Source organism: Leopardus geoffroyi, chromosome E1, assembly GCF_018350155.1.
Source record: "Leopardus geoffroyi isolate Oge1 chromosome E1, O.geoffroyi_Oge1_pat1.0, whole genome shotgun sequence".
Lineage (NCBI taxonomy): Eukaryota > Metazoa > Chordata > Mammalia > Carnivora > Felidae > Leopardus > Leopardus geoffroyi.
The window spans coordinates 52574251-52586945 of record NC_059330.1 but is presented as its reverse complement, the minus strand read 5'-3'; the positions used below and the strand labels follow the sequence as shown (position 1 = coordinate 52586945).

Sequence of the window (12695 nt, the reverse complement as noted above, 5' to 3'; positions counted from 1 at the left end):
TACTATCATCTAAGCAATTATTTGGGGGGGAGGGGTATTTTGCTTTGATCATGTTTTTAGATGAGGCTCGTGTGTGCACCTCTAAATTATCTATGTTTTAATTCATTTTTATTTTCTGCAGAATGTGGTGGGGGGTATATTCTCATAATTCCCTCTCCAAACTTGTTTGATCCCTACAATGTATCTCTTGCTTCAATCACCTCTAACTACATTCTCATTACATATCAAGAGCTTTCATAACCCCATGGTACCTGCTACTTTGTATGTGGAGTTCTTTTTTTCCTTTTCTCTATTTGGTGGCTTCTTCTCATTTTCCAAGACTGGGACCCCATGTCCCTTCCAGTGTCAAGCCTTCTCCAACCCCTCAGGCATAATGTAAGTATCCTCTTTGTTGGCCTGCTGCTTTGCAAGAGCAAATGCAATGCATTAATGCACGGTAATTATTTGTGAATATGGCTGTCTCCTCCCTGGGTGATGAGTCTGTCTGGAGTAGGGGACATTTCTCCTTCTTTAATTCCATCACTGTCTGATGTGGTGCTCCATAAATACTGATTGATGAGTCCAGGGATGAATGGGGCTTTCAGAGGTTAGGATGAGCCTGAAAAATGGGATTCTCAATCCTCTTTAATGATTTGCCATGGATGAGCATTAGAGCCCAGAGTTATGAAGGCCGTTCACCATATTAGGAATTCTTCAATTAGGAATTCTGTAAGAATTCCTTTCTTAGTAATAAGCATCTTATGTGATATGTAAGGTTGATGTCAGATTTATAATTGGACTTTTTTTGTATTTGGTTGCGTATAACTGATGATGGTGTTGATGATGATGGTGATATGATATAATAACAATATCAATAGCTGACATTTATTATTTAATGTGTGCTGGGCACTATGGCAAGCAGCTTTATACATACATCTTACTTCCTGCTAACAACACTATGAGTTACAAAATATTATCCTCACATTATTTGTGAGCAAATGGAGCCAGTTTAAGTGACTGGATCCCACAATTAGTGAATAGTATAGTCTAGATGTGATCCTAGGGAGCCTGCTTCCAGAACACACACAGGTATATTAGCATAAAACAAGGACCATGAGAAACAATCAAGAATCCTGTAACTGTCTTGGGCAGTTGTAGGGATTCAGCCTGTGATTTCTTGCTCTACTAGAATTGGAAAGGCATTGAGGGTTTTCTATTTCCATATTACCTGTAAATGTCCTCCAATCCTCTAAGAGTTCAGAAAGATGTTGATTGCATATCCTGGACCAGTCTGGATCTCAAGACTGAGTGAATCCATTCAGCTGGGATTCTGGTTGTGTATCTAGACTTAGAAGAAATTTTTAGGATTAAGTGGCTTTCTGGAAAATGTTGGCCAAAAACCACATTCACCCCAAATTGCGGTATGAATGAAACACATGGGTTTTCTTTGTGTTTTTTGAATAATTCCAGTGGTGGCTTCAAGCTTCTATTTCCCTGTATTTGTGTGGAGTCCACCAAAATAGCTTTGTACAAACAACAAAAAGTATGAAAAAGCATATGCACCTTGCCACTGCTTTGTCAATTGGAAAAACTCTTAGGATACATGTACAACAAAAAACAGTGGTTTTGGTATTGACCAGCATTTAAAATGCTAAAGACATTGCTTATTCCAGAGTTCTTCTGTCTTATACTTACTTATTTTTAGTTTTGCATTTGCTCATTAGCTAGTATTTCAAGCATTGCATTTTTTCCCTCAAATAGAAAATAATTAAATTATATTCTTTAAAGATATTTTATTTTATTTTATTTAAAAAAATTTTTTTTTTCAACGTTTATTTATTTTTGGGACACAGAGAGATAGAGCATGAACGGGGGAGGGGCAGAGAGAGAGGGAGACACAGAATCGGAAACAGACTCCAGGCTCTGAGCCATCAGCCCAGAGCCCGACACGGGGCTCGAACTCACGGACCGCGAGATCGTGACCTGGCTGAAGTCGGACGCTTAACCAACTGCGCCACCCAGGTGCCCCAAAGATATTTTAAATTGATGGTCAAATCTGCCACATTCTAATAAGGAGGGGAATAATGTTGGCTTTAAATTGGTAATACGGTATTTTTGTGGTTAACTATTAGAAAATTTCTAATGTATTTATTCACTTTGTATTTTTAAATTATTTCAAGTTTGTGAAAGGCTTAAGGAAATGTTGAACGTGAAGGTAAATCTCTTTTCTATAAGCATCACCAGAACACATTCAAAAATGGTAATCGATGGTCTGCATCTATATGTCAATTCTATTTTTCTGGGGCATATGAGCTATAACAAACATTTTATCTTTTTTTTCCAATTACTAGCCTTTTTTCAGATGACACCGAAAATGAGACAAGATTTACTATGTTGCAGGACCATGTTTGATCTCAAATATTTCTCTCCTTTTAGTCATAGTAATCTACCTGGATTTAGACAGACTATTGATAAAAAGGAAAGATTTGAACATGACTAGTGGAGAGTAACGGCAGAATTATTAGGAAACATTTGTACAGAAAGGCATTCTCAGTCTTTTCACAAGTACATTGTAAAAAAGTATTGATAACAATTTTAAGGAATGAATCTAATCTTTATCTGATGTAGCTAAAGATCTATCCCTGACTAAACTCCGTCAGAGCCACTTGCTGACGTCAATCTATGCTGAATAACTTGGGCATTTTTACTTATTTAGACATTAAGAATACCTAAAAGATTTAAAAGCATGTATATTCTAAGACTTCAATAAGTTACAGGGGTCTAACGTGACTTAGGAATGTTGGCATACTGAGTCCACTTAAAATGACCAATCCATAGAAGTTAACATCAGAAGACACTTTAGATAAGTAAACTTTTATTTTGTTTTTTGTAGAAAAGCAAATTGAGACTCAAAAGGTTAAATGATCTACAAAGCATAGTAGCAAGTAGTAGATATCATATCAAAATTTCCATGTCTCCAGAACTCAATTGTGACTCTAATATTTTAGAATCCAGGCTATGTAAGGATCATATCTATCTTTTTCTGTGTAATAGCTATATTAGGACCAACTTTTGAATAAGACTGATATAATTTTAACTGATGAAGGCTTCCATACCATTAATCCAAGAGTAAATAGATAGTAAATGCTACAATAATCAAGTTGGGGTTAATTAGCCCCCAAATATGGTTTGGACAAATCTGATACTGAATTAGGTTAAGTAGAGTGGCTTACATAGGGGAAAAAAAAACTTAGTGGAAGACATTGCCTATAGGAAATTACAGAGGGGTACCTGGGTGGCTCAGTAGGTTAAGCATCTGACTTCGGCTCAGGTCATGATCTAGTGGTTCATGGGTTCGAACCCTGCATTGGGCTCTGTGTAGACAGCTTGGAGCCTACAGCCTGCTTCAGATTTGTGTCTCTCTCTGCCCCTCCCCTGCTCATGCTCTCTCTCTCTCTCTCTCTCTCTCTCTCTCAAAGATAAATAAACATTAAAAAATTCATTTAAAAAAAGGAAATTACAGAACACTACAAAATAAGTAGAGAAACACACTTGTTACCACTAGAAAATACAAATCATACCTTTAGCCATAGCAGTGTCTAAGTATAGCATGGCAGATTGTAAAAATGTTCTAATTCTCCATACCTCCCCATATCCACACAGTTTACAATGTGACTTTACAATTTCTTTCATCAAGAGAGGGTCTCCTCTTTCCCATCCCTTGAATCCAGACTCATCTTGCAACTTGTTTTCACCAATAGGATGTGGCCAAATTGACAATGTGCCATTCTGAACACAGGCTTCAATGGGCCTTCTCTGTGTCTCTTCTCTCTTAGGACCCTTTCCATCTGCCATGAGAATGAGTTTGTGCTATTCTCTCAAATGATGAGAGACTTTTGGCTGAGCGTCACTTGGCCACCAGATAATGCTTCATAAGACATGTTAAGTGAAACCATCCTAGACCAGCCATCTCCCATTTGGCCCACAAGCGGACTGCAGATGCATAAGCAATCCTGTCGAGAGCAGTCAAACCTGGCCCAGATCAGAACTTCCGAGCTGGTCTGTAGACCTTTAAGCAATAATAGATGCTTACTATTTTAAGTCACTGAGTTTTGGAGTGATTAGACAGTGCATGGTAATAGATCACTGATATGAAGAGTTAAACATTAAAGGCAAGACAAAAGTCTGAGAAAGACTCAGAAATTCTACACACCACGTATAATATTCAACTTGACTCAGATATGGACAAGGCGATTCTTATTTTCAGTTGTTACTTGGTTTGCTCTATTGACTTGGGATAAACAGGTAATTATCCTTTTCTAAAATTCTTATAAAATATCAGTTAAAATGGGGCTTAGAAGTCACTTAGTCCAACTATTAACTTTATAGGAAAGAAATAAAGGCCGGTTGGGTTTAAAGGAGGAGTCTGCATTTGCTTCTGCTGTTACCGATAGAGCCGGAGCTTAACATTTTTGCTTCTTACATTGGATGCCTTGATTCTGCTCTGAATGAGACATTCATAAAGAAGATAGATACCATGTAAATACTATATTTTATGGAGCTCACAGCTATAGTTCGTGGCTGCTTTATCTTTCTGAGAAAGAATTCGATGTCTTCATGCTGATAATCACATTCACCTATAACTGACAGCCAAGTGTCTTCAGTCTTTGTGTGAGGACATCTACTGCACTATGTCTACCTGTATACATTTCTCAAGGTGAGTGTAGGATCGAACAGTGGTTATTGGATAGATGTAGCTTAATAATTTTGGTAGAGAAGGAAAACCTCTTCCATTTAGATCAAGGCCTTATTCACCTTGCCCCCTACATGTTTTACCTTGGGACATCCTCTCTCAGTAAGCAATTTCTTGCAGCATTCAGTGACTGCACATGTGTCTTGAAGTCTCCACACCATGCCTGTGAAACATGGCTCTGAGCAGTTTCCTACTGGGAGTAAACTGTCATTTTTCACCACATTAAATTTTATGTTTCAAGCGAATGGAAAATGGATTTTATTATTTTCTCTCTCTCTTTCTCTCTCTCTCTCTCTCTCTCTCTCTCTCTTTTGCCACGAATGTTTTATGGCTGCAAAAACAGAATTTGTGGTTTCAACTGTTCAAGTTTGATGCAGAAAGCTATGGAACCTCTTATGTAACCTGATGGCCTGAATAATTAACAAAATATTTTGCTTTCCACCCTTTCTAAGCTTTAGCAGCAGCAAAAAAAATAGTGTATGCAACCTTTTGACCACAAAATAATAATAATGAGAAAGCCCCTTTTTACAAGGCCTGCTCCTACACCTACACTAAAGATGCTATAATTGGGGGAGGCTAGTACTCATGCAGGTGTGCTTGTGCCCCAGCTCTAATCAGGGACTACCTTTTGCAAGGAAGGAAACAGAGTCTATGAGAAGAAAAACCAGGGCTAAGAGAAAAGAAAAAAACAAATGTGATGGAGACCACTTAGTAGAGATCCAGAGCCATATGGCCTCTTATCCCTTCTGAATCCAGAATTCGTGTCCTGTGGATCCGAAAAAAATATGGAGTACAAAAAGTGTGTGGGTGTGTGTTTCTTTTGGCTTACCCAAAACATTATTTCTCAGTATCTACTGAGAACAGAATGTCCTCCTAGCTTATTCAACATAGTGTCACCCAGATGTATTTTAAATACAGGTGAGCCTCACTTTATGAAATCTGGGCTCTAGAACATTATACTGGTAAACTGAATTCTTACAATGAATTCTGTAATTATGTACATATGTTCATGTGTATAATACGTATAAATTACAGTACACGTAAGTACAAATGTATGATTATATTTTTTTTAACTTCAGAGTTTTTTTAAACTCCGTTTGTTTAAAATTGGTTTTATTTTTATTTGTTTAAAGTTTATTTATTTATTTTGAGAGAGAGAGAGAGGAGTGTGTGTGTGTGTGTGTGTGTGTGTGTGTGAGCACACGGTTGCGCACAAGCGGGGGAGGGGCAGAGAGAGAGGGATACAGACAGAATCCCAAGTAGGCTCCGTACCGTCAGCGCAGAACCTGATGTGGGGGCTCAAACTCACGAACTATGAGATGACCTGAGCTGAGACCAAGAGTCGGACACCCAACCAACTGCACCGTCCAGGCACCCCTAAAACTGGTTTGAATGAGTAGTACTTGTCAATCTGTATTTTTGATGTTTCTCTGCAGTAACTTTTCTTCATGAAGTTAAAGATCCACGTACACCGGGGCGCCTGGGTGGCGCAGTTGGTTAAGCGTCCGACTTCAGCCAGGTCACGATCTCGCGGTCCGTGAGTTCGAGCCCCGCGTCAGGCTCTGGGCTGATGGCTCAGAGCCTGGAGCCTGTTTCTGATTCTGTGTCTCCCTCTCTCTCTGCCCCTCCCCCGTTCATGCTCTGTCTCTCTCTGTCCCAAAAATAAATAAACGTTGAAAAAAAAAATTTAAAAAAAAAAAAAAAAAAAGATCCACGTACACCAACATATATATGAACTCTAAAGGGTCCTGCTGTAATGTAAATATCGCTCTCCCATTTTACACTTTCCAAAAGGAAAGAAAAACACTTTTTTTTCGTTTCAATTTGGATGATTTTCCCCTTGGTTACATTCATAAATGCCTTTATTAGCACTGTATACTCTTTAGGGGAAGAAAAGCTTATTTTACTTCTAACCAGAAAACACTACTCATTTGCCATTAATTTCCCCACCGTGTTACATAATGTTTCGGGTGTGTGCTAAGTGTAAAATCCATTTGCAAATGTGTTTGCCACATTTATCAGTAGAGCATGAAGTCTATGAGAGCAGGGACACTGTCCTATTCTGAGACTTCAGTCAGTGTTGCTACCATGCTACTGTGCTGAGATGCTGTAGAAATTCAAGAACTGCTGAATGACTGAATTAACCTACCAAGCTCTACTTCTAATAAATGTCATGCAAGTAGCAGACACAAGTTCACTTTTCTGACTCAGAGACTGAGGGGCAATAGTGAAGCGCTTGCCTTTAAACCTGTCAGATATTGGGGGATACTCAGTTTCAGTAGTAGTAATAACACCAAATTTTAATCCCAAAGATCTTATTACAAGTTATTCAAACTCTCAAAGTCTGTTTCCTGATGAAGTAGGTACTTCGTGGGGTGACGGTCTGTAAAGATGCTATAAGGGAAACAGCTATATAGGATTTGGAATACAACATATACAATGTTATTATAGGAATCATATAAAGCCACTAAATTTGACCTAAACACATTCCTAAAGAGGATTAACGGAAGAACATAAATGATACTACAATTGATAATCACTACCAATGATTTTATTATCATCCAAGACTGTACAAAAGCGGCTCTTTGCAAAGTCTCTGTAGGGTTTTAGTGGATGTGCTAAGGCTTTTGAGTCTGACAGACATGGTGTGGAATAGCAGCTTCATTAATTCATGAGACACTTAAAACTGAACGAGTTAATACCCCATACTTCCATTTTCCCACCTACAAAGGGATGGGAGTACTCCTTTTTGGAATTCATGAACATATGGAGTGACAGTGTTCATTTTAAATTGTAGTTTTTAAATTGTGTGATTTTAAATTGTAGGCTCTGGAATCGGATCACCTGGGCTCATACTCTGGCTCTATTATTTACCAGTCAGGTAAACATGAGCAAGTTACCCAACTTGTCAGTGCCTCAGTTTACTTAGGGCAGTTTTGAGGGGACTGCGTTAATACAAAAATATTTAGCATTTCCTCGGACATAGTACAGACTAAATAAATTTGAGTCACTCGATATTATTATTGCTACAATTATCACTGATTAAATGGAACTTTTTTATAATACTTTTACTAAGCCATTCAGAGGAGGCAATTCCATTTGGAGAAGATGAATACTGGTTATTTGTTTTTAAAGAGATGCTTTGTCATATGTAGAAAAGTATTCGAATGAGGGGAATGGCTTATTTTCATGGCAGTTTCCAGAGGAGAAGACTCTTTCAGTGCTGGGTCATGCTCTAGCAGACAGGGGAGCTCCAAGAAGGCGGTAGTACTATGCAAGAAGACTCCATTTCTTCTTATTGGATTAGCCCCATGTCCATCAAATGTAAATTCTAGTGACTAGCCATCCATGCTGCTTAGTTAATAACAGTCCTTCCATTCAGCACGTATTGGGTTTGGAGGCTGATGGAGTTTCCTTTTCAAATCAACTCTTTTGGAAATCCTTCCTAATGGAACTTTGTTCATATGGCCAGAGAACAATGCAACCAAATAAGCCACCAGCTGGAGTGAAAGAGACGGCAAAGCTAAAAGGCATATCTCATTCTGGGGAAAATTAACCTCCCAATTTTGCTCAGTAATTGATTCCATCTGACTGAGGAGTTTCAGTCTCGATTGTGACTGTCATTTGGATAGCTGGGAAGCAAAAGCCTGTAATTACAGTCAAGCAACCCTGTTATCAGAACCCAGGGAGGGCTTTGTCTCTTCCTACCCTGGGTGATCACAGGTGAGGCTGGCCAGGGAGGGAGGAAGGAGAGAGGGGAAAGTAGGCTGGTGGATCTTTCTCCATGAGAAAGAGCCCCCCAAGGCAACCTCAGCCATGGAGAAAAGGTCAGAGGTCTTTGAGAGCTCTCAAGTTTTCATGATATGAACATGAAGAAGCGAGAGCTTCCTGCTTGCTGCAAATTCTTCTCTCTGGGGAGATGCTTTGCTTGGAGATAGCTAATAAAGCTCTAGGACTGTTATGATTAACAGGTAGTTGGAGAATCATAACAGTGCTGCCTATAATATGCCATTAGCAGCTGTGTAAATAACTATTACGTCCAGATAGGGTCTGTGAACTGACAATGTAAACGCTGAACTTTTACAGAACACATTAAATAAGAAAAATTAAAAACTGGATTTGTCTTTATCTTCCATATACATGTTAAGCGGATGTTGTTGACACTTCTAAGCATTGTTGGACTATCATGATTAGACTAAGTGTGATATTTACTGCTTTTTGTCAGTGTAGGTATAAGCGCTTATCTTATTAAAGACAGAGATGAGGCTAGGAAAAGCAGAATTAACTGAAAACTGTGTCTAAGGGGATGAAGAGGTATGGCTTTGGTCATTTTGTACTAGATCCAGTATCCTTTTAGTAATGGAACTAGGGTCTTGGACTGATAGTTTCAATGTCAAGATTCAAGTACCAGAAAAAAACTGACACACTTTCTTATTTATTCACTTCTTTGGAGTATACTCCAAAGATGTTAGAAAGATTATTGGCACTATTTTTTATACACCTACAAGTAATTCTAGAGAAATTAAAATGATGGCTTTCATCAACTTCATACAACTATTATGCCATACATAAGAAAGAGGTGTCATTGAAGCTACATTTACTACTGTGAAGAGATGGGCTGCATTGGCAGATGAAATCCTAGCGGCTAGATGATATATCATTTCCATTATTATTAATAATGCTTATACCTAATATTTGTATGCTATTATGGAGTTCACAGAACACATATGTCACTGGCATCATTTAAAGATATTGGATTGAAATTGAAGGATATGGTCAGGTTGATTCCATTAAAACTAACTTATTAATTACCTACCACATGACAAGTATGTCTTTGGTGATCCAAAATATTCACAAATAGCAAAACTTTGCAAGAATATATAAGATTATAGTTTGAGTGTACTCAGAACACTATGATGAAGATAAATGTTTATGGTCATGGAGAGAAGAGAACTTGAGTCCTATCTTGAGGCAATCCCAATTCTGATCTTCTGAATGTAAATTATATAAGCAATTATCTTTCACTTAAATACAGTTCCAAATATTTTTTTTAACTTATGATCATTAGTGTACGATGAATAAACTTATGGGAAGGATATAGTGAAATATTTTAATTAATTTTTCCCAGGTAGAAACTTAGGAAGAAATAAGATACTTAGATTCCTTCATACCACCTCTTTAGGAAAATACAAAACTCATGTCAAGGTTTAAAAACATGAAATAATATTGGGGCACCTGAGTGGCTCTCAGTCAGTTAAGCATCTGATTTCAACTCGAATCATGATCTCATGGTTTGTGAGTTTGAGCCCCGTGTTAGGCTCTGTGCTGAGAGCTCAGAGCCTGGAGCCTGCTTCAGATTCAGTGTGTGTGTCTCTCTCTCAAAAATAAATAAACATTAAAAAAAGTTTTTATAAATGAAATAATAAAATATAGGCCTTTACATTCTTTCTTAGAGAAACAAGAAAATTGCTATTAATCTTAAATTTGGAAGAGTAAACACAATATATGTCTTATATCAAAACTAAGCGTAAAGGTAATGTGTGTGTTAGCTACTATGAACCAACACAAATACCTCTGGTACTAACCTGATTTCTTTTCAGGCTTAATATACTCATATGTTTGGGGGGTGGTGAGAAAGAGCAAGATAATGGCATTTACAACTTGCAGCATTGCTGTACATGTTAAATGAGAATACATACAGTTTGACCTAAAGACCTATGAAATCCAATCATTTCCTTATTTCTTTTTTAGCCACATTGCTACATGTTACAAGAATAGACTATATATTTAACCAATCCAGGACTGCTATTAGGTTGAAACCAACTTTTGCTATTACAAACCATGTTGAATATATTAACCTTCCCCCCTTTCCAGTACTTCCTCATGAGTGCTGTTTTATCTTCTGAAGATAAATGCTGTTGGCCATTGAAGAGGGCCCAGGTAAACAGCCTATATGGCTATTTTCCATTTTACTAAAGGGACTTGGAAGGGAAAGTAAGGCAGAAAGCCCGCAGAGTGGACACTAGGGCAATCTAATTACTGAGGTCAGGCAGCACACTGTTGGGACCCCTGGAAGGCTGAGTAGCTGCAGTATGGAAAAATCCCAATTAGATGATTAATTTAGGTTCTGGGTGTGCTTTTTGCCTATGGCCATGGAGTCAGGAAAAGAAACAATTACCTCTCAAATTGCCATGCTGGACCGATTAATTTTTAATTGAGTCTTGTTAAAGGCATGGAAAATTGTGACATATATAACCTGCAGAAATAGTCCTGAGCCAGTGGGAGCCACTCTTCTCCCCGCAGGAATCCACAGATTTAACCAGAAAGGAAAGTGATTCAGATAGAGCCTGGAGGCAGGGGTTGGCAGTGATGTGGAGAGGCTTTGGCTACCTTGGAGAGAAATCTGCTCTTCAAAGTAGTGTCAAAGGGACAACTGGTTTTCCTGTTTTCCTCTACCTCCAGGTCACCCCATTGGGCCTTGCCATGCATTGAACCCTTTTTCCTATTACTCGTTGTCTAAAATGATGACAATTCCTTAAATCTCATCATTGTGGGGGATATTTAGATTAGACCAGACCCTGATCCTTCATTTTTCTTTAGCTCTGAATTGTATGAGGAGAAAGAGAGAGAGTGTCTTATCCTCAACAAATACTCAAGTTGGAAATTTTGGTCTAGGTTGAGAAACAAATTGGAGTATTGGAGGAATAGAGTGGGAGCATGAGGTGACTTTAAGGGAATACAGTTTTATACCAGGACGAAGAACCTTCACGTGGCATCCTGGAGTATGTGACTTTTGAGGCATTGTGGAGGTCGAACTGTTAGTTAACAGGATCTCATCTTCAATCAGCATCAATATGCTAAAGATATTTCACTCTACCTTTTATAGATGTCAAGCATTCCCGATTCCTTGGGAATCTCAGGAGCTATTCACAGTGTCTGTGAACAGACTCAATAACAAGCCCAAATAAGCTCGAATTATTTACATTGATCTACCGTATACAATTTCATCTAAACCAGTTAGGATTATTTCCTTATTAGGCAATTCCCTCTTAAATCTGATTGGTCTCTTTAATTTGGTATCAAGGAGATACTATAAGTGACAAGAGGTATTCTTTTTCTTACTTATATTTCACCCTTCTGAGCCAGAATCGAGCCAATCGTCCAGCAGAAGTTACAGAAGCATTTCAAACAGCCAGAGTTTCAAAGATTAGCCCGTACAGAATGACTGAAATGTTAACAGTGATAAAGCGCTGGTTGTGGTAAATTCGATTACTGTTTGACAGTACTCCCTTCTCTCACTTCCATGGGGGTAATGCACTGTCAAGGAAATTAATTGGAGACGTGGCCATGCGACTTTTCAGCTTCATGATAGGGAGACAGTGTACCTCCCCATCCTTCCATCAGAGCTCAGTCATTGTCCTGTACGTGTTAATAGAAATCCATGCTACGTAAGGATTAATAGAAATGACAGGGTTCACTTACATGGTTGGGGTTTGTTCTCTTGTCCCTCATGTTGTTGCCATGAGATAATCATGCCCTGGCTAGACACCTGGTCCACGTAGACACAGGGAGAGGATCCAGAGTTAAGCTTCATCTTGGGCTGTTGAGTTGAGCTTAGCCTTGAGCCCGGCCGGGATATTCAACTCCCAGCCTACCTGCAGATGCATTATCAAGTATAAATATTTACCAACATACACCATTAAGCTTTTGTGGTAGTTTGCAGGAATAGACAACCGATACACTAATGAAAATAGTGTGGGTTGTATGACCGTTGCACAACCCACGTTAGCATCCATCGCAGGTTTTATAGGCAAATAATACAAGTTTTAGTCATTTAAAGAGAATATCTGCATTTGTGTTTTCTTCGAGATGGTCTGCTTGAAGCCAGGGCTTGCCTTGTGTCCTTGGACAAGTCACTTGGGCCTTTTTATGTCTGTTTCTCCATTGGAGGAAAAAAGATATT

General features: G+C 38.5%; 1 long non-coding RNA gene across 1 annotated transcript; it reads right to left on the bottom strand.

Moving 5' to 3' along the window:
• Positions 1-247: 247 nt before the first annotated feature.
• On the bottom strand, positions 248-12375 carry LOC123604691. Its single transcript, XR_006715432.1, has 3 exons — positions 12215-12375; positions 1208-1321; positions 248-399 (listed from the first exon to the last, which is right to left on the bottom strand). It is a non-coding gene; the product is annotated as an uncharacterized LOC123604691 (long non-coding RNA).
• Between the last annotated feature and the right edge of the window lie 320 nt (positions 12376-12695).